This window comes from Ipomoea nil, unplaced genomic scaffold (genome assembly GCF_001879475.1).
Source record: "Ipomoea nil cultivar Tokyo-kokei standard unplaced genomic scaffold, Asagao_1.1 scaffold2705, whole genome shotgun sequence".
NCBI classification, from domain to species: domain Eukaryota; kingdom Viridiplantae; phylum Streptophyta; class Magnoliopsida; order Solanales; family Convolvulaceae; genus Ipomoea; species Ipomoea nil.
The window spans coordinates 2,854,035-2,861,594 of NW_017619133.1; the positions used below are offsets into that span (position 1 = coordinate 2,854,035).

A 7,560-nucleotide genomic window follows, 5' to 3' on the forward strand; every position below is an offset into this window, starting at 1 on the left:
TTAGTTGATTGTGTTAATTAGAGGGTATAAATAGTTGATAACATTAGCTGATTGTAGAAAAGTGTTTGGTAAATTAGCTGTTAGCTGATAGCTGTTTGGTATAATTTCTTTTCTCAAAAAGCTAATTGAAAAAGTTGCTAGAAGTAGCCTTTTTAATTTTAGCCTTTTGGAGTTGCAAAAAGTTAATTAACCAAACATTTATATTGATATTTTAACTAAATCAAACAATTAATAGTAGTCAAATAAGCCAAAATTGGCCTATAGACCAATTTTTTACCAAACAGGGCCATAATTTTATATACCTGAAAACACAAAATTTTATACCTGAAAACACATAATTTTATAAATGAAAATTCACATGTTTCGAATGAACAGAATTATATAATAGAAAACACAGAATTTTATAACTGAAAATTCTCATGTTTCGAATGTACAGAATTATATAATAGAATGCACAGAATTTTATACCGAAAACACATAATTTTATAACTGAATACACATCATCTTTTTTAAAAGGATAAAAATCCCCTGTTTTGAATGTACATAATTTTATACCTGAAAACACAGAATTTTATACCTAAATACACATATTTTTGTGGCGTTAATTTCCCACACAACTTAACAAAACGATATCGTTTTGAGAGGTGCGCCCTGGTGCACGATATAACGATTGGACAAAAGAGAGAGAATATGAACCCGAATACCTACAGGCTACAGCTAGCTAGCAATATTTTTGTTTTTGTTTTGTTGTGTAAACAAATTTACTAGCAAAAAATATTATTTGTATGTGAATAAAATTAAAACCTCTGATCTGCTCATGTATATTTGAAATCAAGATTAGATTGAACAGAAGCACATATTAAAAGCTAATTCAATCATGCCCATTCTGCTTCGTTTATGCTCTGCTCCTTTGTTGCAGAAATGAAATACTACATGAAAATCCTGAGAAATGCTTCACATATATATATATCAACCCCAAACTTAATAATGACAATAATTTCTATATATGCATTAAACAAATATCTTAACTTCACCCAATCAAATTAGTAGATCGAGCTTCAACTAACAACAATCTAAACACATCTCACAAGGCCCAAGCACGCATATATGTATGTATGCTTCTAATGACACCACCAAGTTGAGGATTAATCAATTTTGTATCCATCTTCATATGATCGAATAAATGGTTAAACTTCTTAGCTTCTCCCAACTTGTTCATTTCACATAACCCGTCAATTATACTTGCAAGAACACACTCATTAGGCACGAGATGACTACAAATCCTGTCTTTCACAAGTTGCACCGCATCATCCATGAGAAAATTCTCGCACAAACACAGTATCATAGACTCATAGATCAATGAATTTGGAGATATCTTCGGAGATCTCATCATTGCAAACAGCCTCCTCGCTAGCTCTAATTCATTCATTTCACAAAATATGGGCACTATAGAGGTATAAAAACTCAAATCAAGTTCACATCCAAATTTAAACATTTGATCTAAAACGACAAGTGATTCACCAACTCTATCCCTGGCAACAAGTCCACTTAAAACTATCTCAAAAGTTCTACTATTAGGTTTACACCCTTTCCTATCCATCCTTCTGTACTGATCCAACCTCGAATCAACCCGATCAGCCTCCAACAAATAATTTAGTGTCTCAGTGTTTGGTACAATTCCGCCCAGCTTTCACCATCTCTTTATATACATATACTACATCCTTAAAATCTTTCTTTGCCTTGACAAGTGCATCCATTAACTGATTATATACACTTATAGATGGCTTAGAACCACAGAAATGTAAACAAGAAACTATACATCATAAAGCCTCACTAAGCCTATGATTCCTAACAAAAGCATCTATCAAAGCCACAAGAGCTTCTTCGAAACCTGGGCATTTTTCCCTCATCAACTCATTACAAAACCCCTCAACTTCCTCTATCTTTCGGTCTTTCCTGCCACACCCAATTTCAAGATTATCCTATAATAATATGTATCAACAGTGTGGCGAAACCCTTTTTGAAGGGATGCCCATTTGAACAGCTTCAGCGAAGATTCCAAATCACCGGTAGAATCAATAACATTGATTAAGGTATCCGGGAGAAGCTTATTCCTCAAAAGTTGAATCTTTGTTTGAAACTCAGAAACATTGGGCAAATTTCTATCGATTTCTCGGGGAATTTGGACACTATTTGCACATGAAAGGGAAGAAAGACAGAGACTTTGATAAACCCATACCGGAATTTTCTTAGAAAGGTTTGAAGCTGAGAGTTTTACAGCCATTAGGCTGATTCAGAAGAGTTGCAATCTCTCCAAACAATATAGTTGACTGTTTATGCATACATGCATCTATATAAACATAGACTCCGTATTTATACTTCTTTAACAATAGCTTTACTCAATTAAGAAAAAGTTAAAACTTGAAAGATCGAATTTTTACCTGAAAATTAACTTGATAAATTTCAGGATGAGAGCCAATTCTATGCTTTCGCGCTCTTCTAGTGTTTTCAAACCTTAGTTCTGCACCGAAGGCCGAAGGGGTCCAATAGTTGAAATCAAACCGGTAAGTCTTAATTCTAGACAAATTTCTTTGTGAGACTGTTGGTCTTGTCAAGTTAGGAAAAATTAAATTTTACGGTCATACTTGGGTGATACTGTCTCATAAATCTTTATCTATAATATGTGTTGAATCAAAATGAAAATGCAATACTTATATTGAAAAAATTTAATACTAATTAAGAATCAAGTGTCCAGGTATGCTTCAAAATTCTTTATTCTCACGTGTAACTTAAGGAGAAAAAAAATATCCACACAACATTTAATTTTTTTTTTTCTCAATACTTATGGATTTCTAATCCCTTTTTAATGGTTTAGGTAATCAAAAAAGTACATACGGAGATGCATATTATAAATGACACAACATTGCATGAGATTAAAAATGACACAACATTGCAAGCATCTTCAATTTTACGCCTAAAGGGCAATGTAGACTTCCTCCTTAGAAACCGGCCTGTTGAAACAGGCCCAATCAATCTCCCGAAGCCTGGGGAACTTTGCTACCCGCTGACCCTTCGCTGCCCCGTCGTCCCCTTCCGAAAAAAGCTGGACGTAGAAATTGCGGATGTGGTCCCGAAGCTCGTTTCCTCCCGAAATCCAGATTCCGGATTCATCCATGAGCCTTTGGACTGAAGTGCGAGACTTACGCACTGAAGCTGTTGCGTGATAGAATGCCGTGTTTCTATCACCAGAGCTAATCCAGTCCTCATTGGATTTTTGATACCGTAAGAGTTCTTCCTGGTGTAGAGTAGTTTCCATATCCGTTCGTAATTTCTTTTCAAGCTTTGCAAGGCCGCCATGGTATTTGGTCGCCAAGGTATTTTGAATTCCACCTAACCTGGCCAAAAGGTTCTTTATGCGTTTAAACACGTTACCAAAAAACTCCTTATTCCATATAGCCAACTTAGAGGCAAGGCGTCGAGTGTTTTCCATGAAACTCAGGTCTGGCCTCCAATTGCGTTGGACCACCTCGTGCACATCACCATGGGTTAGCCAGGCCGCCTGAAAAGTGAATCGCGCCGGGGCCTGCCTCTGCCACTCCCCATAAACCTGTAACAAAAGAGGTGCATTGTTAGAAGCAAAACGTGGCAAATGCGTTATGCACGCACCTGAGAACCTGGTACGCCAACTAGTGTTGCTTTAGTTGACAAAGGAATCTGAGCAAGAGCCCCGGGCCCTAACAGGATGAACAAAAGAAATCATCAAACTCAAAAGATTATGTCATCTTCAATTCTGATCAAACATACACCATAGTACAAATTACTCCATTTCATTAAAATACCTATGTAAGAGCTGAGAGGACCAAGCTTGTGTCCATCAACTTCCAGATTTATCTTGAGTAGCTAGCATTATTAAAAGTTTTGTGGCTTCTATTCTATTCTGCAAGCATGAAAAAGGAAAAATTTGGCCGGATTTTGAAAAGCTTAAGAGAACCCCAAAAGATGCACACCGAAACTCTTTTCCTCTTAAACGACATTTTGATAATGTCTGTCATCTGCAGCAACAGAAGTCAGACAAAAGCAAATGAATGGAGAAGTGACTATACAAATATATATGCATACCGGCCTAGTGTCATGCTCATTTTCTTCTCACTAATTAATGGTTTGGTAGCCATCTGCATCTGCAAGGAAATAAATTGTACATTTTCATCTTCATTGTTATCTGGATTGAGTTGAGTTAATTTAGCTCAAACTCAAAAATTAGAACCAACTTAATTTACTTCAAATTTTCATTTTTGAAAACAAATCTAACTTCAAGATTTAACTATTTGAGTTGGACTCGACTCGATTACATACATAAAAGAAATAAAACCTTTGTTATACGTACAACCTAAAAGTCTAATGAGGATCAACATATCAATCAAAACTCTCAAATCACAAACTAAGAATCTTCATTTCATTGACCTCTCCTTCTAAAAACTTAATACTAGAATTTGATATGTACTCTATAAAGATGGGGAAAAAAATCCCCAACTTCTAAAATCTCAACAAATCTACACCTTCACCCCACAATATCATTTCAAAGACAGTTAGTTCAACCACTCTTTTATATCTTTCCGTACAAAATCTTGTGAATGATCTGATTTAATATGTATAGAGTGTCTGCCACATGCGAGTTGATCTTGATGTATACCAAGATAACAAAGTAAAAAATGCATTGGCAGGAAAAAGAAATTAAATTTCCAATTAGCTAATTAAAGAGATTATTGTTCTTCATACTACTATGTATATACTATATAGTGTAGCAGAATTAATCTTCTTATGGCAAAAACAACGGTACAGGTATAGGAAATATAGATTGAGCAGTAAGAAGCACAATATCAAAAGGCATAAAAAAACAACAATATCTTCTGCTTTCACCAGTGAAGAGATGCACATCAAAATCATATCAATAATAACCACAACTGCAAATAAGATAAAAAATTTCAGGTCAAATTTTGTATAGCCATTAAAATTGAAGGTCAAAACACAAAATAACAAATATACTTATACCACCCAAAAATTAACTAGTTTTCAACCATCAGAATCAGTTGCATTCAACAAACTCTCAAAATATCTCATTATCTGCAAAAACGTCACCATATTCAACAGTCTTTACCATCTTGTCCAATGCGATTCTGGCAGCTTCTCTCTTGATTTTGAGGTCGCACTCTGCCCTCATCCGTAGAAGTGTTTGGGCAGCTTTGATTTCTTCTTCAATTCCGACTTTCTCTGCCATCTCCAGCCTCTCTCTTTCTTGTTGTTGCTTCAGATGGTGAGCAATATCTGCCTGATTTAGAGGATGATAATTTGCTTTGAAAATGAGATGTGCATAACGTTTCTTCATCTGGGCAGCACGTAGAGCCTGTGTTGGAGAAAGCTGATGAGCATCAACAGTAAGTGAAGTAGTAGTAGTAGTGCAAGCATGATCAATGGCGGCAGTCGTGGAACTACAATTTTCCTTTTCCTTGGGCAATGGCAGCGTTTTCTTTTGACAATCTCTTCCACCTCTTAGATTTCGCAGACAAGTTTGATGAATCTTAGGTTTGTTTTCGCAATTCCAGTACCCACCTCTGTGAATCATCTTCGGCAGCGCCCTCTCGCAGTCTTCCCTAATACCCTAGTACTCCATTTTTCGACGCCTCTTAATTTCTTTTCCGGCATCATCATCTTCTACATTGAAGTCATGTTCATAACCACGCTTCTTCGATTCAGTGATGAGTAGCTTCTTCGATTCAGTGATGAGTAGCTCCTTCGTCATCATTGCTGCGAATGAAACCCCAAAACTGAGAGAGAGTGACGATAAAGATTGAAGAGATCAATTTTGGAAAGCTAGTCGAGTGAGATTATGGAAACTGAGAGCTCCCGCTTCCCTTACACTTAATTCTTATTTAAAAAAAAAAACCCGTTAATTTTACTTCTCTCCCAAGTAATTGGGTTCAGGTTTTGAATTTGGTAAACAGGATATTACCATCCCTAAAGATTCAATTTTTATGTTAATTTATATATTTATTTTTTCTCTTTCTAATTTTTGTCTTGTATTTTTTTTTCTTGTGAGAGGAGGGGGTACCCAATGACACTCATGTCAGCCTAGGGGTTGACGCCCCTAGCATATCAAACTTGATCGTTTCCTCCACATCCAGCGGTGCCACCGGAAGAGACTGATAACCCAGACGATGCGCTAGTGCTGCCGTGGCCAGCTTGTCTGCCACCTTGTTTCCCTCCCGCAAAACATGCATGAACTCGACCTCTTCAATTCGAAATTAGCCTCACGAAGGCATCTCCATAAGATATTGTCCGTGATGGCCTGATCCCCATTGGTACTAAGGAGATCGTCGATTACGCTCTTCGAATCACATTCGACCACAAGTTTTGTTGCTCCGCATTCCCTCGTCAACCGCAGGCTATAGAACAGCCCCCGTGCCTTCGCTTTGCGTGCGTTGCAGCGACCAATGTTGCAAATAAAACCACTTCGCCACTTCCCGTTCTCATCCCTTAGAACACCCCCCCAACCTGCCAAGTCGTTCGCCTTGCAGCAACCGTCCACGTTGACTTTCAACCATCTCCTCCTCGGTCGCTGTCATCTCACTTGTTCACCCGACGACGTCGACAACCTCTTCTCCGGGTTCATGCGATTCGTGAAAGCGTCTCTTACTTCTTGATCGACTCGTACCAACGAGTCTAGCTTCCGCCCCGTCGTCCAGGTCTGCTGCCTGAAGATTTCGTCATTCTGCCACTTCCACAACCACCACATCCTCACGCAGAACTTCTCCGGCCAACTCTCGGTGACACCTTTGGACGCCTCACCCTTCAAGTTCGTCTCAAGCCATTCACTCCATGGCAGCGAACTCAGCACTGTCATTGTGCTGCTGTGGAGCGTAGACGACATTTTGATAATGTCTGTCATCTGCAGCAATAGAAGTCAGACAAAAGCAAATGAATGGAGAAGTGACTATACAAATATATATGCATACTGGCCCAGTGTCATGTCAATTTTCTTCTTACTAATTAATGGTTTGGTAGCCATCTGCATCTGCATCTGCAGGGAAATAAATTGTACATTTTCATCTTCATTGTTATGTGGATTGAGTTGAGTTAATCTAGCTCAAACTCTAAAATTAGAACCAACTTAATTTACTTCAAATTTTCATTTTCGAAAACAAATATAACTTCAAGATTTAACTATTTGAGTTGGACTCGACTCGATTACATACATAATGAAATAAAACCTTTGTTATACGTACAACCTAAAAGTCTAATGGGGATCAACATATCAATCAAAACTCTCAAATCACAAACTAAGAATCTTCATTTCATTGACCTCTCCTTCTAAAAACTTAATACTAGAATTTGATATGACCCTGTAAAGATGGGGAAAAAAATCCCCAACTTCTAAAATCTCAACAAATCTACACCTTCACCCCACAATATCATTTCAAAGACAGTTAGTTCAACCACTCTTTTATATCTTTTCGTACAAAATCTTGTGAATGATCTGATCTACTATGTATAGAGTGTCTGCCA

At 37.4% G+C, this 7,560-nt stretch overlaps 1 pseudogene; it reads right to left on the reverse strand.

Moving 5' to 3' along the window:
* Window positions 1–1,084: 1,084 nt before the first annotated feature.
* Window positions 1,085–2,383, reverse strand: LOC109156334 (annotated as a pseudogene).
* Window positions 2,384–7,560: the final 5,177 nt, after the last annotated feature.